Source organism: Peromyscus leucopus, chromosome 13 (genome assembly GCF_004664715.2).
Source record: "Peromyscus leucopus breed LL Stock chromosome 13, UCI_PerLeu_2.1, whole genome shotgun sequence".
In the NCBI taxonomy this organism is placed as follows: Eukaryota; Metazoa; Chordata; class Mammalia; order Rodentia; family Cricetidae; genus Peromyscus; species Peromyscus leucopus.
In genome coordinates, this window is record NC_051074.1 from 61,632,218 (window position 1) to 61,658,740 (window position 26,523).

At 41.2% G+C, this 26,523-nt stretch overlaps 1 protein-coding gene across 1 annotated transcript in view; it reads left to right on the forward strand.

The window, feature by feature from the left end:
• Window positions 1-26,523, forward strand: part of Tmeff2 (transmembrane protein with EGF like and two follistatin like domains 2) — a 262,558-nt gene that overhangs the window by 100,489 nt on the left and 135,546 nt on the right. The window lies entirely within an intron of this gene.

Here is a 26,523-nt window from a genome sequence, read left to right on the forward strand (position 1 = left end):
ACTGGAAGCCTCTGAGTCCTCATCCAGAATGGATCTCAGCTGAACTGCTGCTCGAAAGCCTGAAAGCTTAACCAGCCGTAGTTCCTGGTTTTCAAGCCTTATATTCCTTTCTGTCTCCTTCCATCTTTTCCTGGGATTAAAGGGGTGTGTCACGAAGCCTGGCTGGTTCCAGTGTGGCTTTGGACTCACAGAGATCCAGGTGGATCTCTGCCTCCAGAATGCTAGGATTAAAGGCGTGTGTGCCACCATTTTCTGGCTTCTATATCTAGTGGCTGTTCTGTTCTCTGACCCCCAGATAAGTTTATTAGGGTACATAATATATTAGGGAACACAATACCACCACAGTGTAACATCCATTTCCCCTCAGAAAAATCTGAGTACAGGAGAGTGGAACACGCATGGCCGGGAGGACACCTGTCTCACAAACCCTTAGCCAAGGAGGAAGGGTTCAGAACACAGCAGAGGTGTGTGCATCTGTCCACCCCTTTGGTGGACAGAACCTAACTGAGAAGTTTGTGTTGGGTTCCTACTGCTCCTGGAGCATATGGCCACAAAACGTGTGGCTGATAAACAATGGCTTTGGCAACAGCTCTGGATGTCAGGGATCCCAGATGAATCCTTCGGGGCTTCCTGAAGGGATGCTAAGAACTGCTACCTTATTGATGCTCCACGGAAGAACCTTTCTCTTTGAGGCTTCCAACTCAAAGGGCAACTCACATTCTTTTTTTCTTTTTCTTTTTCTTTTTTTTTTGTGGCTCCTTTTCATATTGCCTTATCCCTCTCTATCTCCACTGCCATGACATCTACTCATTTCATCTTCTGCTCCCCCTGTATAAGTGTCCAAATAGATATTCAAATATAATCTTTCCATTTCAACATATTTATTCATACGTGTAAAGGCCCCTTGCTATGTGAGATAACCTAGTTAACTTTCTGAGGATTAGGAAATGGACACTTTGGAAAGACATTAGTCTGTTTACTATAGGGCCGATTAGTACCTCACTCCAAAGCCACTGTCTTAGCTATCTTCAGCTGACAATATGCCACAAACATAGAGTTGCCTTGGAAGAGGGAACCTCAGCTGAGGAACTGCCTCTGTCATATTGCTCCTGGGCATGTCTTTGAGGCCTTTTCTTGGTCATTGATTGATGTAAATGGGGCCAAGCTACTGTGGACAGTGCCATCCCTAGGTAGGGTATCTAAGCTCTATAAGTGGCTAAGCAAGCCAGTAAACTGTGTTCCTCCCTGCTCTTTGCTTCATTTCCTGCTTCCTAGTTCCTTGGCTTCTCTCATTGATGAATTATAACATGTAAAGTGAAATAAACCCTCTCCTCCCCAAATTTGTTGTGGTCACTGTTTTGTCACAGTGACAAAAAGCAAGCGAACTAGAATACCAACTTCTAATCAATGAAAACAAAAGTAGTGACCCTTGGAGAAGCAAAAATCAAACAAAAAATATTTTCTTGATCATTTATTTACATTACCCCCAGATTTCTTCTTTAAATTCTAAATAATATGTCAATTACACTTCAATACCACACACTTAGTAAATATAAAGTATCATTTGGTAATATAAAGGAACCCTGCATATAAATGGAAAATGCTGATTTTCCGAGTAGCATAGTAAAGTTTGATATGCTTCTACTTAGTTCACACCCACCCAATTAGAAACATGATATATGATATCACAACAGGAATTTCCATGCACAGTAAATAGAGAGTCAGCCTTCTGAAATGCTTGTTTCTTGTAACTCAACTTTACTATAACAGGGAAATCTAAAAACCATAAAGTTCAAATCCTGTGTTGTTTGAATGTCTAATTGAGAAAGCAAACTATCTGTTTTTGAAGCATGTGGGAGGAAGTAATCAAATGATCTTGAAAAAAAAAATGGTTAAGAGGCCACAATGCATGTCTCCTGCAGGAAGTAGAGTGTGAGCCTGTAGATAGCCCTGGACTTGGGGAATTTTATCTCTTTCTCCCTCCCAGATTGTAGATACTTTGGCATGAAAGGCACATAGCATTTCATGGGGTTTAACAAGCTGGAGAATTACTTTGAAATCCAATACTGTAATAATAACCTCCAAATTAATATTTTCATGCAGATAAATTGCATTTCAAAAAAATGTAATCTTCTTGCTCATAAAGTGACATAATAAACCAGAATTCCATGAAAGCCTCCCAGGAAATGCTACATCCAGTCCACTTCCCGAGTGTTTGCTCTTTGTGCTTAGCTATTAAGAGTTTAATTTAAAATGTGTGAATAAACTGTGCTTGATTGTAGACAAGCAAAGAAAGTAAATTTTCCTCTCTCACTTTCACTGCCCTCTCCCCGTTCCTCTTTCCCTCCCCCTCTACCTTCCCCCCTCCCCCCTCAGACCGCTAATGCTTTATTATCTTTCCCCCTATCACGCAGCTACAAATTTAGTAAGTTAGGTTTGAATTTGGGCTGGGCAAACCCTAACTGTTTTGGTAGCAGATGCACTGTGTTAATAATCTCTATGGCCTCCACCGCCATGTGACTTCTGCTTAGCTGGGACTTGTAACTGTCATTCAGGAATAGGTGTTTAATAGAAGCCATTAAACAGCCATCAAGGCATTAAACAGCTACACATGAGGGAGTCCACCGAAAGTGCTACCATGAATTGGCTGCTGAGAGCCCTTAAGCCTTACAGCAGGTGTGATACTACTTCGAGTTAGTCTTGGGAGCAGGGAGTTGACAACAATGTCCAAAGGACTGGAGCAGAAAGAACATGCAACTTGAGTGTGAAGGACAGATGCTGCCTGCCCCATCTCCCATATGTAATATTTCCAACACATTAACGGAGCTCTGGAGTTCATGGTGTGTTGAGTGACAGGAATAGACCATGAAAGTAGTAATGTCTTGCCAGTTTTAAATGTAGATGAATAACCTCTTGTCAAGGCAGAGAAGCCTTTCTTATCCTATAAAAATTCCGTGTATGACTAACAAGACACCTGGGCCATCATACCTGTTCTAGTCAATTTCTAATTTAGCTGTTTAACTACCTGTGGCACCTAAGCTTTGGAAACGGGCACTTTCAAAAATGATTAAAACTGTAATAGATTAATATGCAAATGCACCCATCTCATTTGCATACTGAATGTAGTAGGCAAACATGATACATCAATTTTGAGCTACTCCTGGTATTCCTACATCAATGATCAGACTTCTTTGATTTTCCTTTATACAGAAAACATGTAAATTAGCTTATGTCACACACAGTAGAGGGAGAGCCTGGGCATGGCAAGATGACAAGAAACTGCCATGGTGAGTGATTTGAGTCCCAGCAACTTGTTATGATAATAGATTACATTCTATTATATCACTGGGTTTGGCTGTGATGATATTTCACAGCAAAAGATTAAAGATACATCACAATGCCAGAAACTTTATGAATGGTCTCTCACATTCTTTCCACAATTAAAATTAGTACTCGGGAACAGTAATAAACAATTCTGGGAAAACTTAGAGTCACTCCAATAAAGAATGTACAATTTTTATTTTTCAGTATTTCCTTCCATTGTTGAGCCAATAGGCTCTTATTGTTTACTTTTGGTATGTTAGTACTAAGCCCTCAATGAGCACTTTAGAGCAGATGATGACCTTGTCCTCTAAGTCCTGACAATCAAATTGAGCACACAGAGACAATGGGAAAGGATACAAAATCTTACACAGCATTTCTGATTTCTGTGCTGTTACAGAAAAAGAAACAGATCAGTTGTGGGTAGAATTATACAGGACAATTTCACTTTTAATTGATGGATTTAAAGCTTTCTTAAGGAGGAAACAAACAGACACACATTTAGTTACTATCAACTCATGGAGGAAGAAAATAATTTTGTTTTACAGGCGCAGGTGGGGCAGCTTCTTAAGCTTCCTCATTCTCATGCCCTAAGCAGTTGGCATTTACTTATTGCCCTTCTTATTCAGTCCTCTCAGCGATCCTGTAGAGTTGATGTTATTATCTCCATTTTGTAGATGAGGAGATGAAAATTTGGAAGTGGTTAGATCAAGTCACACAGCTTAGAGGAAGGGCAGCTTTAACTCAGCTGCAGCCATGCGCACTCACGAGGGTATGCCTGCACTTCCCCTGCAGCGCTTGTTCTGGGAACCAGAGGTCGTTGTGGGTTGAGGATGCTGTTCTCAGCAAAGAGAGTTTGCAATGTCTGGGTAAGGATAAAGGAAGGGGGGTGGTAAAGACAGCTCTAAGAGTTCATCTTATGTCAGTCCCTGGGCCTGGGGGCTTGCCAAGAGAGGAGATCTGTTTTCTTATAACTTGCCTTCTTTGGAGCTGTCAAGGATTTCAGGATCAAAATTCTCCTCCATGTCTTGGGAAATATTCAATCAAGCTTTCCTTTGGGAGAACAGAAGACTCAGACTGTTGGTCCCCAAGCTGCTTACCTAATTCTTCTTCTTCCTAGAAAACTAGGTCAAGTAGGAGATGCATGGGTGGGGCTGGGAAGGCAGACTACCTGAGCCTAGGGGGTTGAAACAGAGGAGGAAAGAAGGTTAGGAAGCATGGTGCTGGAGTCCAGGGAGGAGGGACTCCGTCTTGACACCCTACATTGAGTGAAAAATTGGAACAGAATGCTGCTTCAGCCCCCAGGTGTCGTATTTATCTCCGTTTTCAATACAGGTATTTAATTAAACAAATATCTAGTAGGTGCCTAGCATGGCAAGTGGATTAAGAGCTACAACCATGAAATAGACTGACTTCATTGAGTGTTAGGAGATCACACAACCTAGTTAATTCTATAGCCAGGCAGGCATGGTTTAGAGCTGGGTTAGGGACTGATGAGGTGTTTCTGACTTCAGCAGGGAAAGACTTCTGGAAGAAAAAGCAAGTGTAGGGGCAAGACAAAGAACAAAGGATTTTCCAAGCGATGCTTGAAATACCTGTGATCAGCGTTGCACATGCAGAGATGGTAGGAAAACCTTGAACATTAGAGGACTGAAAGGTGCAAAGACTGGACACGCCGTATAGGCTTGGGACAAGCTTGATTACACGGGCTTGTCTAGAGACCGGAGACACACAACTCTTTCCTCAGACAGTATAGTAACTGGTGTAGCTTTGCCTGGTACTCTCTGCCTGTGGGCTGCCTTCACAGCGGCTGGTGCAGCTCTCACCAGTCACAGGGAACCTATAATGCTATCCAGGTCAACTCCCGGGATCCACTTGTCACCCACTGATTCCTGTCAATCAGATTGGGTGGGACCCCTGTTTTGGTTTTTTGGTTTTGTTTTGTTTTGTTTGTAAATTCAGTCATCCAGGAACTAGAAACACACGGGGAGTCCAGCCGTTAATTCAAGTGACCTCACATTTTCAAGGCTGTGTGAGACACAGGCGGTGTTTGTCAAGGCATGGGATCCCTCTTCACGGCTCTCTCTTCCACCAGTTTGTGCGTGGACTCAGTCCCCTCTTACCTGCCAGCACAATTTAACCCCCTTTAAAGTTTATGGGGGGGAAATGTCCTGAGCGATGGTAAATTTCTTAAAGTGATAGAAATGGTGTCCTTGCAATTCCATTGCCTTCCAGATTCCCCCACAGGGAACAGTTTTCTCACTGCTGAACTCTAGACAGGAAACCTGACGCCGAATTGCTTCAGTTTCTTAGTGAATCAGGCCGCCGGAGGAAAAGAAACACACTAGAAGGAGTTTGTCTTCTCTAAATCAGGCTTGGCTCAAGCCAGGAGGGGACAGGAACGAATCGGGGTACACACTGCCTTCCAGCTTTAATTTCATATAAACAAATTTGCTCGTGGCTTAACAAACAAGAATTTCTTTATTGTATTCAAGCATATAGATAAAACAAAACATACAGTGTGGAAATATTGAATAATTTAAAATACGGTTGTATTGATAAAGATACTAACATGGGAAGCCAACAGAGGCGATACAGGGATCTGAGTCAGCCAGGAAGACATCAAGAACTTTTCAGAAACTGTGTTGTGAGCATCACACACATTGTACTTCAAATGTAGAAAAGTTTTAACATAATCTAGTGCCCTTTATTGTGGCTAGTTATAATGGCTCAGTTCCCTTTCTGTTTCTTCTTTAATTTCACTGCAGTAACATGCTCGAGTGAACTCAGACATGGTACATTTAACCAACTTGGCACTATGCCTTAGGTTTATTAAACAAACAAAGATTTGATGGGCTGTCTCTAAACTCTAGCCCCACAGATAATTCTGCAGCTGTAAATACTGTCCCTACGGTGATTTCTCACTCAGCTGCTGTTGAGACTTTACACACCAGGTAAAGGAACCCACACACTTAAGTACATTACCCAAGTACATTAATCGTACAATGGGCTTCTTATGGGTTTTGTGTGTGTGTGTGTGTGTGTGTGTGTGTGTGTGTGTGTGTGTGTGTGCAAGTGTGCATGTGCTTGGACCATGAGCAATCCCACCCTACATAGTCTTTTCTTCTATCCTTGCCCCATGTCGTCTCCATTCTCCCTTCATTGTTCTAAATGTCTGGATTCTGCATGTGAGAACTGTGGGATATATCTTCCTGAGTCTGACTGGTCCACCAACCACACGGGACCAGGGCTTGTTCCACAGATTTCACTCCACATTTTAACTTGTGTTTGACTTCTTCCCACCTTGCAACCTCCGCAGGATTAAGACATTTCCTGTCTGGGTTATTGCTTATTCTTCCTTGTAGCCATCGTGACTGGGATTAAACACATTGCAAAGTTGGGAAATAAGTGAATGAATTACTTTATATGTTTCCCAATAAACAGACAAAAATATTCTCTTTAATGATTTATCTAGATTTTCCTTCTAATATCCTTGCTCAGGGTGGGGTATAAATAAATTTATAATAAACATAACTCAAATAAGTCAGTATTCATAATAAAATATACTTCAAATGCAAATGTACACTTTTGAGCTTCTAGATTGAAAATTTAGTTTCATTCCTAATGTGGAATTTTTAATGTTAAAAGGTTAGGCTTCAATTGTTTTCTCCCAAAATCCATTCTAGCAGATGATACCTAATTTTTTATACATTTTCTATTAAAGGAGAAAATTGTCTTTTGATCTGTCTTTCTACTATGTATAACTCACAATCCTATATGCTAAGGAAACAAAGTATTTCAAGGCTCATGTCTTTAGAAATTTACATGGGTCAAAAACAGTCTGAGGTAGTTTGCATGAGGAATAACTAACATCAGGGCTGGAGGTTGCATAACCCTCTAGTGAGGTATGTGTGTAATTCACTGATATCATGACCACTGCCATAATACACGTGCAACATAACATTTGATTATTACAATGAACATGCTTTAAAACCCATGAACATCATTTCATTGCTCAACTAGTGTAATAGCCCATTGCGTTTTCTTGGAGAATTAGGAAGGTGGTACACACTATAAAACATGTAAAATGAAATGAAAGACACTAGAATTACACCAAAAATATTTACTGTGCATGCGACTTGTAAGCAATTTTGATAATCACTGATTTGAAATAAGCCTAAGTAAACTTTGACTCAAAAACCTAGCCAGAGTTTTTTTTTTTTTCTTCCTAAAATAGACTGAAGATTGTATGTCATAAATGATTTTGGAGAGATCTAAGCTTTCAATGTTTTTTTATGTCCTTACATTGGATGACTACAATGCACAGGGATTATGAATGGAAAATAAATTGAATAAACACCTGAATTAATATGCTGGACCCTGAAATGCCTTCTAGTTGTGGATAATTATCATTGGTTCCTATACCCTCCTGTTTTTTTCCGATCTTATTATTTAAATTGGCCAAAGATGCACATTTAATAAAAATAACAAATACATTTTTTTATCTATAAGTCCTTTGGTCTTTACAATGGTCTGTAGTGCTGGATGGCTTTCCATTTTTCTCATGAAGAAATGGATGCACAGTAGGATAAGACAATCTACTAGACACAGCAGCCGTTTTAAGGCGTCTCTGAATCTATCACACTTGGGAAATGGATACTGCCTACACGAATAAACCCTATGATGTCCAGAGCCGTCTGGAGCACTGATGGCTTGATGAGCCAGTCCATGCAATGATGGTGGACATCTCCCCTGAGGGGCCCTGTGAGCACATTCATGTGCTTATATTCTGCGCTCCTCTAATCCAGCTTTGTCTGTGGCTCCTGGAATTACACTGGGTCGGTCTGCTCCTGTGAGTCCACCTTTCCTCGGTCTCCACAGGCATGGATTTCCTCTTCACATTCCTCTTTGGTTATTAAATATAAACTGTTGTAGATTCCACTGCTGACAAAGGAGGGAGGGGCCAACCGCCCTCTGGGGAGCTTGGCCATTTACCTCCCGGTGAGGCTGCCGCCCACCACCGTCTCTGAGAGGAAAGCCTCTCCCCTGCGGTCAGCTCTACTGCAGGAGCACCACCCATGAGGAAGGACCCCCCAAGTACGGGCAGCAGTGTTCTGTGCAGAAAGTTCCAAGGAGCCTGTGCGGAGCCAACCCTGGTGCTGGGTTTATCTCCTTTCGGCCTCACAGAGCTGCTTTTCCTCACATGCTGCCTCGTCTCCCCAGCCTTCCATCTTAATTTACCAGGAAGCCTTGAGCTCAAGCAACTTATCCAAAGTCACACATGAGTGGCTTACCAGAATTCATAGCCCAGAACTGTCATGCTTCCTAAATCCTTTATTATGAGCATTATAACATACCATCCTCCAGGTCTCAGTATTAACATCATGTAAATTTATTCTCCAGCATGATTCATTAAAATGAAAATGGGCCATTTTCTCTGATTCTCCAAGTACTTCAGAAGCAGCATCACATCCTGAATACAGATTTCATTCCTCAGAAGGAGACAAGAAAGGAAGCTAAACCTTTACTTGTATTGGATGACGGCTCAACCTAAAAGAGCTTTTGCTTCTGTTTTCACTTTAAAATATTTAAAGGAGACCCAGGCAGGATTAAGGTTCAGAATAGCTGCGGTTGCGTTTTTTAGCATCCTATAAAGCAACACAGCTAAAAAGGGCCTGGATGCAGTAGCAGAACCTGATAAACTCCTCCAGATTAAGAGTTAATATAAAACTAAACAAACAATCAAGGCATGTGAGGTGCACACTCACTTTTTAAAATGCCTTTGTCATCATGATACATGTAAATATCCATTCCCTTTATAGGTGGTGTCTCGTTTTCTGATTAAATAACATATTAAAATGACAATACAGCAAACACACACACACACACACACACACACACACACGAATCAATAAGACATTGTGTTTATGATTATAGTTCAGAGATAAATGGGGAAAAATTAAAGTGAAGGAGTTATAAACTGTGCCTTGGTTTTTTTCTTCTTTCTCGGTAAAAGTCCTCCTGCTTTTACAATTTACAAAAGTGGCCCCTACTTTTACAATTATTGAACTTCACTTTTCGGTGCTTGCCTTAACAAACATCTTCAGGGAAATCGCTGTGTGGACATGCTCTACCAAGTGTAGAGCATCAGGACTGGCATTTCGAGTGATTACTGTTATCATCTGATTATGGAATAGGCCATGTACTGAAGTAAGTATATAGAGAGGCTAAACTATGTGTCAGTGGGATAAGAAAGTCACTGCCGATTAAGGGGCACCACAGGAAATTTTACTCTCACTTAAATAAGACATTCACATCAGTAAAGTGTGGAATCTTCTGGATCAGAGGAGAGGTGTGGAAGGAGATGACAGTGGACCCCTGTGCAAACCCTGCCTGCCCCACTCACCCACATAACCTTACATGTGACTTGCTCTGTGTGTGCAGATGGGGTGAGAATCGCCACCACACTTGGTTCCTTCATGAAGTTAAAAAAATGTACAAATCTAACTAATCAAGACATTAGTGCACAGCGATGCTCAGACCGTGGTCTTGAGAACAGTGCTTAAACCACTCAGGCCACTGCCTGGCATAGAGAAAGTCTCGCATGAACGAATGAGTTTCTTTTACTAAGCCCCCCTTTATCTAAATTGTTTTTACTTTTATTTATTTATTTGGAGTGTGTGTGTGTGTGTGTGTGTGTGTGTGTGTGTACAGAGCCGCACGTATGAAGGTCAGAAGACAACTAACAAGGATCGTTTATTTCTTTCCACCAGTGACTGGCTCAGGTCCTCAGGCTTGGGAGCCATTTCGTAGCCCCCCACACCCTTTAACTGTTTAGTTGCTTGGGTGGGACGAACCTTAAACCAAAATTAAGCTCTCTAAGTTCATAAGCAGGATAATAGATATTCCAGATACGAACATTCACATTTAGTAAATGAAACGTGAAACACAGACACACCATGAGGGCGCTCATGAAGCAGTGTGTATTCTGGATTGGGATGTGAGTCTTGATCTCTTCATGACCCCTTGTGCTTGGAAAGGGATCTCGAGCATCGTGATATTGCACATGGTGGACCACTGTGTGGAACTTCTCTAGCTCTTGACTTTGAAATAACTTTTCTCCATATGCAAGTCAAGTTAATATAGCAGGGAAGTTCAACCCAGTTCACTTCATCAAGCATTTGTAATTGCTAAATGCCAGAAATGGACATTTTTTCCCTGATCAACATCTGCATTCCCTTTCCAGAAGAGAATGCCAATATTGTTACTGTCCATCTTGCTGTTTTCTGCATAAACAGACATCCTTGGAGGTTTAGTTCTACCTTTTGGAGATCTGTACTCCAGCCTTTCCTAAAAGGAAATACATACACTGAATTGCTATCCTGATCCCAGACTGCAGGTCACCATGAGAAATGAACTTACAGCATGATGGGAAGGAGGCGGTAATGTTAATTAACCACTGGATAAAAAAGCAACACTAACCACAACCAGTTTTGCCTTTTTCATATCTCTGAGGTGGATTCAGTTGCATGTAAATGTGGAATTCAGCAAACAATGTATCTATCAAAGTATTGTGTGTCCTTAAAGAAAACATTCTAGGGACCAGGGGGGAAAGGTGCTTACTGTCAGTCCTGATGACCTGAATGTGAGCCCCAGACCCCAAACTGTGGAAATAGAAAACCAATTTCCAGAAGTTCACCAGATCCCTCCACATACTTGCTCTGGTTTGTATATATTGTACACACACACACACACACACACACACACACACACACACACACACACTCAATCACACACAGAAAATAAATGAAAAGAAAAGCCTTTAAACAAGAATAACAAAAAGCAAAACTCCAAACAGTTTAGGTGTACAGAACACCACCAAAACTTGAGAAGATATCTAAGATTTCATTCAGAAAGATAAAATCACTATTCCAAAAATTTCTTTAGCATGGACATGTTTCCAAATAAAGGAAGTATAACTTGTGAAATAAAATGTTCCATTTAGCTCTCTAATAGTCAATATTCTTTTTTCTTTTCTTTAATTGGAAACATATTCTGTGGTTGAAAATAAGCTACGTTACTTATCAATTGGATAAAAGTGGGGCATTCAGGACCTCTGGTGCAGTGCACCAGTGTATAAATATCTAAAGGAGTAAATGTGAACCAAATCTAACTCTCCGAAAGGTTGCTACCCTGTGAAATCCCAGCAAGTAGCTAAGCAGTATATAGATTTGATCAAAGTTCATTCCTGAGTACATGTTACTGGCAATCCTGTGCGCAAGATGGTGTAGCATGAATCTTAACAGGTCTTAATAAAATCAAACCCAAGGCCAGTTATTGGGGTGAACACTGGAAGATCAGAGAGACAGAACAAGCCACACTAACCTCACCTGGCCAACTTCTCAGCTGATCTTGTTTCCTCAGACTGGAAGCCTCTGTGTCCTCATATCCGAATGGCTCTCAGCTGAACGCTGCTAGAAGCCTGAAAGCTTAACCAAGCCAAATGTTGCTAGTTACTGGTCTCCACACCTTATATATCTTTCTGCTTTTGCCATCACCTCCTGGGATTAAAGGCTCACTTTTTTGGGATTAAAGGCGTGTGTCACCATGCCTGGCTGTTTCCAATGTGGCCTTGAACTCACAGAGATCCCATATGGATTTCTGCCTCTGGAATGCTAGGATTAAAGGTGTGTGTGCCACCATTTTCTGGCCTCTGTATCTAGTGGCTGTTCTGTTCTCTAACCCCAGATAAGTTTATTAGGTTGCACAATATTTTGGGGAACACAATACCACCACAGGATGGTGCTTATCCTAACAGATTCTACACCATGGACCACGGCCTAAAGCTTAAGGAGCTGAAAAGTTAAAATAATTTAACAAGTGTTAGGAGGTTCACAAAGCTGCAGCGGTATTACCCCTTCATTTTATTTTGGTAACACGGAGCATTGGATGATTGTTTTAGAAAATGCTAGGTGAGAGAAGACAGGTTATAGGTAGCATCCTAGTTCTTCCTGCTCCACCGTGGCAACTGTGGCGCCGTGCTGCTGAGAACACCCAGGCCACCCCTGCTCTTGGCAGAACAGAATTCTGCGCTGGAACAGAGGTGTCTGGCAGAGGAGAGGGAAGGGCGGTGAGTGGGAAGAACAAGGAATTCAAAACTCTGGGGCTGGAGAGACAGCTCAGTGGTGAAGCAGGCATGCCGCTCTTCCCAAGGACAGAGATCAGTTCCCAGCACCCTTCTAGGCTGCTCACAACGGTGGTCTGTAAGCCCAGCTCTAAGGGCCCCAATGCCCTCGCCTAGACTCTGCAGGTGCCTGCACTCACATTTGCATACCCCCACACAGATACACTCATATACACATAATTAAAAATAAAACAAGTCATTTTTCTTCTTACTGAAAATAAATTTTTCTTAGAACTCAGGAGGCACAGTTGGGCCATTTGCTGATAATAGCAGCCGATGATAATGGCCAAATATGGCTTGATGTTGGTAGAATTCCTCGAAAACCACAAACAAGCAATCACACAAAACAACAAGTATCTGTAGAAGAGTACTCTGACATTAGTTTTTTATTTATTTATTTTTATTTATTTTTTTAACTTATTTATTTTTTTCATTTTTGTTTATTAAGAAATTTTCTACTCACTCTACACACCATCCACAGAACCCCCTCCTCCCTCCTCCCTCCTCCCATTTCCCAGTCCTCCCTCCCAAGCCACCCCACATCCCCACATCCCCCAAATCAAGGTCTCCCATGAGGAGTTAGCAGAGCCCGGCACACTGAGCCTAGGGAGGTCCAAGCCCCTTCCCACTGTACCAAGGCTGCTCAAGGTGCCACACCACAGGTACCGGATTCCCAAAAGCCTGCCCATGCACCAGGGGTGGATCCCGACACCCCTGCCTCCATAAGATCCAACTGTAGGGCAATTTCTAGGTAATTAGTGATTGATGTGGGGGGGTCCAGCCCACTGTGGGTGGTACCATCCCTGGGTCAGTGGTCCTGGGATCTACAAGAAGGCAGGCTGAGCAAGCCATGAGGGGGAAGCCAGTAAGCAGCTCCCCTCCACAGCCTCTGTATCAGCTCCTACCTTCAGGTTCCTGCCCTGTTTTGAGTTTCTGTTCTGATATCCCTCAATGAAGGACTACAATGCAGAAGTACCAAATAAACCCTTTTCTGGCCCCCACAAAAAGAAAAATAAATTTTTCCCATGTGCTATATCCTGATTATGGTTCTCCACCCTTATTCCTCCAAGTTTCTTTGCCTCTCCTCTCCCATCCAGATCCACTCCCTTTCCTTCTCTCACTAGAAATAAAACAGGATTTTAAGGGATAATAATAAATGTAATATAATAAGATAAAACAAAAACTAACACATCAGAATTCAACAAAACAAACAGAAGAAAAAGATCCCCCAAAGAAGGCACAAAAACCAGAGACACACCTGTTCACACACTCAGTAACCCCATAAAAACACTGAACTTGAGCCATAATATACACACAAAGGACCTGTACAGACCTGAGCAGGCCCTGTGCGTTATGCCTCAGTCTCTGGCTTTTCAAATTCTTCCATGAAGGAAACTCCCATTCTGAACATGTTTCATTGGGGGAAAAAAAATAAGAAAAAAGAATATTTTCTAGAGTTATTTCTTGTAGAATTTCAAAGGAAAGAAGCAACTTCAAAAACAAATGATACAAGTTAAATTTCAGTGTCTCACCCTTGCTTTTTATACTTTAAAAAGTCTACCTTAAAGCTCAGGCAGAGGACTCAATATTTTCTCGGTTATGTTTTTTCCATATAACATGCCCGAGTAGGCAAATAGAAAGTAACTGAATCGATTGAAAAGCACTGGGGCTTCCCTTCCACTGAGGTAAGTTTAGCATCACCCAATGCCCTTGGCATTTTTATTTTTTTGCAACAGTCATAACTCCCTGATTCTTTGAAAAGTCTGGTATTCTATCACAGTTAACTCAGTAGAAATTAAATTTCAGAGGTGTGAATTTAATAAACTTTCACATCCTTTGTCTGATTGTTTTCTCTTTCTTAAATGAGAATTAATATGGCTGGGGAGAAATGACTTCCATTTTGCGCCTGTTTAGAGTGAAATTCACTATAAAAATAAACCTCAAACCACTTTAGAATGAAATATGTATTATGCCCTGTGTTGCCAGGCTTGATACTAAAGTAGGCAAGCACCTCCGCTTTCAGAGTAGATTTTTAGGCTAAATGACAAGCATTATGTGTTTCCTGCAAACCTATGGTAAGTCAATAGGCTGTACACCAAACTGCTGATAGAAAAACAGAAGTATCACTTTGCTTTTTCTCTTATTTTTCTGCATTGTGGATAGACCCTGCTCTTACATCTTAAAATACCAACTACACGATGTCTTTCTTTCTTCACTATCATAACAAATTTCTGTTCCTGTAATGTTCACATTTCATCTCCTTAAATACACATTCAGTGAACGAAAATTTTAAAAACTTTTATTCAATGAATACAAATTATAAAAGGTAGTTCTTTTACAAGATTTTTTTTAGATATTTCATGAACTTAAATATTTTGTGCAATAAAAAGCAGAAGAGAAGAATTTGAAAAATATCCTCAGATATATAAAAGCGTAGCCCCAATGAGTACACTCAGGATTTGTCAGGGAGATTATAGGGTTCAAGTCCTTATGGGAGGGAAACGATAGAGTTTCCCAAACTTAGAGCACAAACGGTAGAGCACACCAAGCTCACCACTCTAACGGCTGTATTTTAAATCTGTGCAGCTGCAATGAACCTAGAAATTCCAAATTATTTTGATTCTGCTGTAGTGATACATGATTTACAACATGTCCAAGAAATATGGGCTGCATCAGCTTCTGAGTGCGTAACACTAGTACATGAGAATAACCAGTTTGTCGCAATGTGGTCTAATCATTGTGGATTGATCTGTTCTAACTCACATTCACAGTAAATAACTAGAGAACAGTCAATTGTTTGGCCATTTGTGAAATTCTATTTCTCCAGTCTCAACTCCACCACCGCTATTACTGTAAGACAGAAACAAGTTCTGAGAATAATATTAAACTCTTTTATAAGGGAAATTAACACCCTTTATATTCATCATGATAGTCGATTTTAAAAATTTATGCCTCACCCTGGATAGTATCTATACATGATGTGCACATATAAAGGATGATCTCATTTTGAAGCTGATAAAGAATTGAGGAATGTGTTAGATATTTATAAAGCTAATAAGCACGTGAGGAGTTTATTTTTGAAAAGATGCTTAACATTTAAAAATACAGCTGTGGCAGGTAACCTTTTAATCTGCAATCTTTTATTTATTTGAAACATTTGAAGCAAGTCTGATACTTCGGCATAAAGATAAAGGGGCTTAGAAGATGAAGTTCATTTCTTTACCAGGTGTCAGTCCAGGTATGAAGGGCAGATGCACAGCTTCGCCCCCAACAGGATCAACTCAGATCCAGTAGTTGTTGTTTGTTTGGTCTTCTGCTGCTATCTGTATGAGTGGAGTACTTTGGGGAATAGATGTTGACAAAAATGTACACGAACAAAGGTATGTTTGAGGAGTGGAAGACAAGACAGGAAGAAAGTAGACTTGGGCTAGGAAAACCCATCCAACTGTGATGCATAGTTGATACTTGTGAACATAATGAAGAAAGGAAGCAGGTTGGGCGCAGCAAACTGAGACTAAAATGCAAATCGAGCAAAGATTAGGTGATCAGTTATCTCCAGAGCAAGTGGAAGACCTCCTGTTGGGCAGACAAAGCTGGGCCCAGTAGCTCCACATGCTCAGCTTTTGACTGCACAGCTGGAGAAGAATGTGGCTTGAGCTTGAAAGCTGATGTGACCCTGAAGGATTGGCAGGTAAAGCTCTCAAATAGCTGCCCATTTGGCAACAAAGAGACTGGCTTTTACTTTAGAAAGTGAGATCAGATATGAATTCCTCAAGCTCTGCCTTGCCATACACTACATGGAGATTGTTTTAATGATGGATATTTATTATTGTATTTAATGGATATTTAAGAGACATGGTTGATAGAAAGAGAATGTGGAGTAGAGTTGATTCAGTCGAAGGCTGAATCCTGCTAACTCAGCCAAGAGGACTGTCAAGGGGTGAGCATTACACTTATTCTGAGTTTGAAAACATCAATATACCATTTTTCAGGCCTGAACAGTATCTGGCTTATATATGAAATAATTATTTATTATTTTTATTTATAAATTGGCACTGCGCCAAATTCAGTTTATGCAAGTGTGTTGTATAATTTCACCAAGGCATTGAGAAAGTTCAAATGAAGGTCCTTTTCCTAAGTCCAATCAAATACTTGGTAATGCAGACAAATCAACAGGGTTAAACCATGTTGCTCTCCTCATCTACATCACCTGCACACCTGCAAGGCATCTCTAGTGTCATGGTTAAGTTCTTACTCTTGAGTGATATTGAAAGCTCATGACCAGGACTAATTTTCATGAAACAGCACAAAATAGGGTTTAGGTATAAAGAAATCGTGAGCTGGGGTACAGCTATGAGTACACTTGAGTGCTCTACTATGTTAAAGGCAGAATCATTTCATACGTGGCATCCCCCGTGTATGCATTATGCTGACTTTTCACCTGACGCAGTTAAGACGGAATGAACTTGGTGACTACTCAGAGACAAATCAGAAAAAATGAAGAGTAGTGCCTGTTCAGCTAAGTCCCAGGACCAGTGATGTGTGAACAATGCTTTGAAATGGTCTTTTTCAAGTGCTTGGGTCTGATACAGAAGGTGATCCATCTTAGCTATAGACATTCTGATTCTTAATCTTATTTATTTTGAAGTGTTGGGAGGCTGATTTAGTACAAAAATAGTTAAATAATGTTTCAAGTACATCTATTGTAAAATCAGATAAGAAATCAGAAAGTCACATTTATGTCTATGAATGTAAGTTTGTATGTATAATTCACATAAAATGCATACATATATTACATAAGTGTACACATGCAAACATGAATGTAATCAAACACCAGAACACAAGGCTAGACACCCTCTATGATTCCTATGTCTTCTCAGCCAGTGTAATATAATCTGCATTTCTCATCCTTAGACTAATTAGTGACTGATATAATGATCAGAAATTAGAAGAAAGACATCCTTGGAATGTTGATAAGTCATCCAGAAAATTAGATTAGCATGATCAAACTGTAATGGTTATTGTTACTCATTATAGTACATCACCTGAGAAGTTGGAGGAAGAAAAGTAAATTGGCATCACTGAGCAATTATACTCATAGTCTTCCATGGTAGATTTTATAGATGATCACTAGTTGTGAATTCTTTTCATATCTAAAACTGAAGATTTTCATACATTATAGCACCGTTATTATAGTAATCAAAGCCCGTTTATTTGATCATCATCATAATGGAGTACTTGAGGCGTTTTCTCCTTTGCTAATTGACAGTTGGTCAGTTAAGAGGTGCTTTTCACAAAATCTTCAATAACCCTAAGGGTTTGAATTGGCTTATAATAAATGCCTAAGAAGCTCCGCCGGTTTCGTAAGTGCATTTGCTGAAAGTCTCGACTGCTATTTTCCACCTTCTGGTCAGGAAATGCCTTTGATCTGCCATCCAGCTGCCTCTCACATGTTTCTATCTGTCTCAAGCATTGTAACCCTACTCATCAGAACAATGACACATTACCATTTAGTTATCATCTTCTGATGCCAGAATCTTCTTAAAAAGAAAAGGAAATGTGGAGAGCAGGAAGAGGGTCAAACTGAGCCTCAGATTGCCTCATTTGGAGAATTGCAGTGGGTGACGTGTGGTCAGAATACCAAGGCTTCTACCTGATTGTTGCCTCCACCTTAATTGCACACCTAGGTGCTTTCTGGCAGACCTTTGGCTCACTTCCTGCTCACTTTTGTGATGGAGCACACAACCCTGGGCCCCAGAATCCCAACATCAGGAATGCCAAGTGGCTCCCTATATCGCTCTCTCATCACTTTCTGATTTTGTGCTGGGAGTTGGAGGTGTGTGTGAGAAATGAATTGGACTAAATAAATAAAGAGATTGCCGATTGTAGAATATACAGTTCATAGGTTTGATGTATATGAATATGTTTAAAATGTTCTCTCAGTACATTCCTTCCTAGCAATCAGATGTTGAGTAAATGTTGATAAAATTGACAGATATGTAGAGAGGGTGGGCTGTCTTGTTGAAGTAAAGTTTTGTTATGATTCCTTAATGCCATTATATTGTTTAGTAAGCAGATATTTAGAGAATGTTTTACTTGTAGAAACCCCCGCATGATATCAATAATGTGACTCGTTCAAAACCCTCCAGTGTCAAGGGAAGAAAAGGAAGAGCTTTGTGGGGTCCTTTGGCTTCTCACATGTGATGACACAATGTACATTTCATAAAGAAATATACCCAATAACTATCTTAGGGTGATTTTTTTCTTTCTTTTTATTCAATATCTTCTAAGTTCTGTGTGCTACGTACTATGTGAACGCTAAGGCATACAGTAAGATGCAATAGTTTTTGTCAATAGAGAAACGATGGAGGAAGCCTGTGACCCTCTTCCTTCTGTGTGTTCTTTCATTCCCTTTGGTTTTTCTTTCCTTTTATCTCTTATTCCGTCTTCCCTTCCTTTCTCATGTAAAGAGCATAAGAACCATCCTTATTCTCTCCCCCATGACTCCGGTTGTTAATTTGCAAAAGTCAGCAACTGAGAGTGTTGTCTCCAGCTGATGTTAGCTTCCTTGCTGTGTGTTCTAGTGTTCAAAATAAATATTTTGCAATTAGGGTGAAATATGTTAGTGACAGCTGCAGAAGCTGAAGGCTTTTATTTATTCAGATATCCATTTATCTCCCAAATATCAAGGTAATGGCAGATCCCCAGCTCATCACTTCTTCTAGCTGTGCCCACATAATTAAACCTCAATGTGCCTACATTTTGCTTTAATCTCTCCTACAACTGCAAGTAATGAGAGGTTCTTGGGTGTAACTTCAGAAGGTAATTCTTCTGGAAGAAGTTTTTAGCTGTTCAAAATGAAATGTGTCCTATTACAAATAATACACTGCCTGGGCTCCAGTGTTGACTTCATTTAAACTCACATAGCTCAGCTTATATATGTGGAAGAATTAGGTTCCTGAGCAAATGAAGCATTTTTCAAGGATGCACACAGTTTGTATATTAATAGTGCTGTAGTCTAGGCACAGTAATTAACCTCAGTTGATGAGGTATGCATACTAATCCAGATTGTGAATATAATTGCTTGTGGGGTTTCCATAGCCTTGGACAAAGGAACCAAAGGTGTCCATTGGAGGCATAAATTCGTTCTTCTGTGCTTTTCTTCCAATCTGCTGTGCTCCAAGTCAGAGTAATGTTGATGCTCATTATCAGGATATTTAAGGATGTAAGTAGGAAGAGCTATTTTCAAGCCCTTGAGATATGGTTCAAATGTATGTTTTATTGAGAATTCCTGTTTTGCTAACTTATTAATCAAGATATATATATATATATATATATATAATAAATACACCTTCATATCACATGTAAATGATCATGATTAAATATTCTTTCCACTCTGTGGGGAGGCAAAAATGCCAGTCCTGCCATCTCTTGTTTCTCATAGATAGGAGGACTCTAAATCAGATGTGCAGAACTGGGGTGACTCATTCGCGAATACCACTATACGTGTTTGAATCCACAGCATCTGGGGAGACTAAGGGGATTAACTCTGCTGATGGAAATGTGGGGCATCCACCATATCCAATACAGTAGCCATCAGCCCACATGTCAGTGTTACCCAGTGCAAGTCAAAAACTACCTTGTTATTTGTATTTACCTTAGTCATTGCCAATTGTAACCACCACATAGCTACTGATTAGCATATTTAACAACATAGACCAGATAGAGAATTTTACATCTAGTTTTTAAAGACACTTGCCTTACAACAGAAAGTTAAAAAACTGCTTTTGGTCAAATATTAACCAATAGTTCTAAAGATACTGAGTATATAGAGAGCTAAATATGCTGGAGTCATCATTCAGTATTTATGGAATATTCTAAGATCCTTCCACCAAAGTTGTTTGCTATGCTCCAATAATATTCTTGCAAGAATTTACAGATAAAGTCTACCTAATGTCCAACCTTTACAGTGTCTTCCTTGATCAGTGTATCAGTGGCTTAAAGTATTAAAATATGCATGGTCATGACTAAGGTGTTTGCCAACCTCCATAGGATTAGTAGCAGCAACATAGAGCAAGCTGATGTTCACATTTGAACACACATACCACACACATGACATACTCATTTCTCCACTGGCTCATCAGAAGAAAGATTTAATGTCTGAAAGCAAAGGCTTGAGGTTACTATAGACACCCACTCTTGTAGCCATGCAATGGTTGATGTATGAGATCAGTGATCTCTTATGACCCTCTCAGGTACTGACCCATTTGAGAGTTATGTTGCTGAGTGCTAAGAAACCTTAAGAAATACCTAAATCTTGTTTTACCAAAGCTGGGTGTTTCATCTGTCCTGGAATAAAGGACATCTCTGCCTATGATACTTCTATCTAGACAGATGTAAGAGTATTGGAAAAGATTCACAGGCTTCAATTCATAGTGAAAAGAACCCAAAAACCTGTGCAATTGTTCACAGGAATTTATTAGAAACACCTTACTTGAGATTTTATCTTATTTTTCCCCAAGTTTGAGCAGTGGTTAATGTATTATACATTGAGAAGCCCATTAATCTTTTGATTAGCATTTGTTTTCTTGTGTTTTCCTCAGAGACAAACCAACAAATGAGGAATGTTCTTAATTTGATCTCTGGAGTAATCATAGGTATGGATATTGTATCATTTAACAGATGTGCTAAACAAATTAGGAGGGTTTTTAATGTACATTTCTATGCACCAAGAATGCAACTGCCTTCTTAACTGTGCTCAAGTTTGAAGGCTGAATTTTATTTTTCATCTAGATGAAGTCTCCTGATCACATATAGTCTTAGGTTTTTAAAGAGAAATTAAAAATCGAAGTAATTTTTCTTAAAAAAAAAAAGTAAAAATTTTGAAATATTTGCTAGCTGCATTTAAACCCATGTCAAACCTGTCTTTAAAAACATACTAATCCAGCCTGGTCTCCAAAGCAAGTTTCTGGAAAGGCACAAAATTACACAGAGAAACCCTGTCTCGGGGAAAAAAAAAAAAAAAAAAAAAAACCACCATACTAATCAGTCGGCAGTGGTAGCCCATGCCTTTAATCCCAGCACTTGGGAGGCAGAGCCAGGTAGATCGCTGTGAGTTTCGGACCAGCCTGGTCTGCAGAGCAAGTTCCAGGACAGCCATAGCTATACAAAGAAACCCTGTCTCAAAAAACAAAAACAAATCCATACTATTCAAGTGACTGTCTTGGCTGTTTTCTCCCACTCTCAGAGTTCTTACAATCTACAACCTTTTGCACTTAGGAGACCCTTGTTTATAGTGCACTCACCTTGCTGTAGGCCTCTACCAGGTGTAGCAGATACAAAATGCGCTGTCTTTAAAGAACCTTATCCACTCCCTTATGTTCTCACCCCCCATACCCTACCCTCCACTGCCTCCCCCCACCATCCCTTGGAACAGGGATGGAGTGGGAGAGCAATGAAAGAGATACCGTGATAGAGGGAGACATCATGGGAATAGGGAGAAACCCTAGGGAAGTTCTCAGAAGTCCACAAGGATGACACTAGCTTAGACTACTAGCAATAGTGGAGAGGGTGCCTTAACTGGCTTACACCAGTAATCAGATAGGTAAATATCCTAACTGTCATTATAGAGCCTTTCTCCAGTAACTGACAGAAGCAGACGCAGAGATCCACAGCCAAGCACCAGGCTGAGCTCCATGAGTCCAGTTGAAGAGACAGAGGAGGGATTCTATGAGCAAGGGGCATCAAGATCATGATGGAGAAACCTACAGAAACAACCAAACCAAACTATTGGGCACTTACGAAATTTAGACCAACACCTGTAGAGCCTCCATGGGACTGGACTAGGCCTTCTGCATAAGTCAAACAGTTGTGTAGCTTGATTTGCTTAAGGGGTCCCCTAGCAGTAGGATCAGTATCTATCCCTGGTGAATGAGCTGGCTTTCTGGAGCCCACTACCTATGGTGGGACACCTTGCACAGCCTTGAGGCAGGGGGAGGGGCTTGGACCTGCCTCAGCTGAATGTACCAGGCTCTGCTGACTCCCCACGGGAGGCCTTGCCTTCTTGTAGGAGGGGATGGGGGGAGCGGGGAGGCCGGAGGGATGGAAGGAGAAAACAGGGGGATTTGTGATTGGTATGTAAAATAAATCAAAAATGTCTTAATAATAGTTTTTAAAAAAGACTCTTCTCCACTGAGTCAGTCCTCCCTGGAGCCTCCCCCCCTCCCCCCCACCCTGTTCCTTTGCACCTGGCCATCAGTACACAAACAAGTCACTACCTCAGCCATATGACCCCTTCACAGTAAAGCAAAGGAGAGTGTTTTGTTTGGGGTCCTTTTTAGTCAAAGACTTGTAGTTAAGGCCCTTCCTCTCTGCACTCCTGGGCATGCAGTGTGGGAGCAGTGGAGAGAGGAAACCCTTGTCAGAAAGTACAGGCCAAGCTTCTGACGTGGAACAGAGCAAGGGGCGGAAACCTCTTCCCTGTGAGCACCTGGCTTTTCTGGAGGACGCTGTCTCTCGAGCAGAGGTGGTTATCCTGGGAAATGGACACAAAGCACGACAAACAGGGTTAGTCTCCATGTGCCTCATGCATTTGATTCTCTTCCTCCCCGCCCTCTTCCATCTAAACCCGCTGCCCACATGAGTGCGTACGCAGTGGCATCAGAGACACAAGGTAGGACCCCACGCACACAAACAAAGCAGCCGCTCGTCAGTACTTCACAAAGCTTTTAAGTATTTCATTTCATTGGCATCTTCTTTGAGTCACACTCCATATTTTTCAGGGAAAGAACTTCTTACTCATTTTATCAGATCTAAAAATATGGATATGCATTAAGAAATCCAGGCGGCATTGGAAAAGAAAATGAAAGCAACATTATGAATGTTGTCTGGTTATAGCCTGGATGAGAAAGCAAGGGTGTGTTTGAAAATAGGGGAAGTAAATGCTTTTCCATTTGAGGACACCTGGAGTCAGCCAAAATCTGATCTTTACATGAAGTCTTTAAAAGCACTGAAAATGTGTGTGTAAACGTAGCTTCCAAAATACTAATGATTCTTCAGAAAGACTTCCAGTGTGCTGTGGGGAAATAGAATTGCCCTGAGTGGCATAAAATTAGTACATTAGTACTCCATAAAGTTGAGTGGCACAGAACATTAGTACATTCTTTCAGATTTTGGTAGTTATTTAACAATATTAGTCTTGGAAGAGTAAGGTCAAATGTCCTAAACATCAAAACTTTTATTTTCCATTTGCAGACAAAAAGACTCTTTTTCATATTGTCATTTTAAAGCCACTGTCGATCCCATCAGCTGATAAACTGTTTTTTATTCTTTTTGTAGACAGACTCTCATACTGTCGCCCAGTGTGGCTTCAGATTCATGGTGGTCCTATCTGGGCTAGAATTACAGGCTGGAGCCACCACATCTGACACAAATCTGTTGTTCGTTTTTCACTCTTTTGCTCTTTGTGGGGCCCACCACCCAGCTCCCAAATAAATCACACAGAGGATTATTCTTTTTTATGAATGCCTGGCTTTAGCTTGGCTTGTTTCTTGCCAGCTTTTCTTTACTTTAAATTATCCCATCAATCTTTTGCCTCTGTGCTTTTATCTTTCTCTATTTATGTGTACCTGCCTTTCATGCTTTCTCTGTTTCTAGTTGTGTGGCTGGGCAGCTGGCCCCTAGTGTCCTCCTCTCCTTGTTCTCTTGCTCCTTCTTCTTTGATCCCAGATTTCTCCTATTTATTCTCCCTGCCCGACAACCCCACCTATCCTCTCCCCTGCCTTGCTATTGGCCGTTCAGCTCTTTATTAGACCAATTAGGCCTTCTAGACAGGCAAAGAAACACAGCTTTACAGAGTTACACAAATTCAACATAAGAGAATGCAACACATCTTTGCATCATTAAACAAATGTTGCACAGCATAAACAAATGTAACACGTCTTAAAATAATATTCCACAGCACCAAACACTCCCTTTTCACAGGTACTTGAGGGTCTTCCCTCTGTCCTCACTTCATAAGCTGTTGAACTTCACTTTGCTGCTGTTCCGCTCAATGGTGTCACAGCTGACTCACTTTCTCTTTTTAACTTTGGGAGCTGATGAAGCTGGAGTTGCTGGTGAAATTGAAACAGGAAAACAAAATGGACCTTTGCCTTTCTATTCTTCCCAGCAGCACCCAAGTCGTGAGTGAGCTAGCTTATGCAAAGTTATGTAGGAGTAACAAACATCCACCTAAACTTAGTGGCTAGAAAGTACCAAGTTCATTTTTTACTCTCATTACATGGTCACTGCGGGAGTCTCAGATGCTAAGTGAGAGTTGTTGGCTCTGCCCATTGCTGTCACTCGGGGACCTGGAAAGATGTGACACTGAACTTTGACTTTATACTTGTGGCCAACACGTTAGGAAGGCTGGCCATTTCTCCTCAAGTTTTTGCTACCTCTCTGACTTAGCATCCTGATTGGTTCTCCTCTCTGACTTAGCATCCTGATTGCTTCTCCTCTCTGACTTAGCATCCTGATTGGTTCTCCCCTCTGACTTAGCATCCTGATTGGTTCTCCTCTCTGACTTAGCATCCTGATTGGTTCTCCTCTCTGACTTAGTATCCTGATTGGTTCTCCCCTCTGACTTAGCATCCTGATTGGTTCTCCTCTCTGACTTAGCATCCTGATTGCTTCTCCTCTCTGACTTAGCATCCTGATTGGTTCTCCCCTCTGACTTAGCATCCTGATGGGTTCTCCCCTCTGACTTAGCATCCTGATTGGTTCTCCCCTCTGACTTAGCATCCTGATTGGTTCTCTTCTCTGACTTAGCATCCTGATTGGTTCTCCCCTCTGGCCTCTCCCAGGTGCCTTTCACAAAGGAGGGAGATAGTGCTTTGTGGGGCCTGCAGCCTATAGTTAAATGCTGTAGCCTCGGTCTGACCTATATAGCTTTGCACTGTAGGTTATTGGCCAGAACTAATTATGTAGGCCAGTCAGCCACAGAACATCCAGAAAATGCAACCCTGCCCTATATGCAGGCAGTCAGAGGGCAACTTCAGCAAGGACCACTGGGGCTACCTGCTTTTTCTTCCTAACACTGGCCTCACGGTGATAGAGAATCCTCGATGTCAATTTAATCATCTGAGCATGCTTTGACTCAAAGTTCACAGATTCTGAAATTCCACTCTGTGATGCGTCGACTTGCCATCTCTTAAGCCTTGTGCTAGGACAGGTATGAGATCAAGTGAAGACTGGGGGTGCAGCCCCGTGGTAGAGTGTTTGCTCAGCTACTGGAGACTCTAGGTTCTGCCCCCAGCACGGGAACAAAGAAGAAAATGAAAGAGGGGAGAGATGAGATGTGAGATTCGATCCTGAAGATCTTTTGGGACAGTGGGAAAATCAGATACGTAATCCAAATGCTGAAAAGATAGTAACTACTAAGAACACAGGTAACGGGTGTAGGAGAGATGGCTTAGCAGTTAAGAGCACTTACTGGTTCAGTTACTAGTCACAAGTAATTACACATAAAATAAAATAAATATGAAAATATTTTTTTTTTAAAAAAATTAACAGTTCAGGGTACGATTACTAAGAGCACAAACTGAGCCTAACATAGCAGTGGATGGAGAGAGACAGCCAGCCCGTCTTTCCTGGCTGATGAGGTGCTCTCACTGTATCGTGTTACAGTTTGGATCGGCCTTAGAGGAGGAAGGGGACAGCTCTCGTGGACAGCGATGGCAGCAGGTATATACATCCTTGAGACAGTGATGCCCTAACGGCAGCATAGAGGAGGTACGACACGTAAGAGAGATAACTCAGACGTGCTGCCTGGGAACAAATCAGGAAGCCTTTTGTATAAAAGTTATCCTTTCTCTAACCCATGCCACCAAGGCAAGCTCTACCACACTGCCCAGGGGAGGGGCAGGACTACCTTTCCTGTCCGCTGCAGGCCGTGGGGGACAGAGCTGGTGCTCTGGCACACGCTCCACCAGGGCAAGCTCTACTGTGCTGCTCAGGCAAGGTGAGGGCCAGCTCTC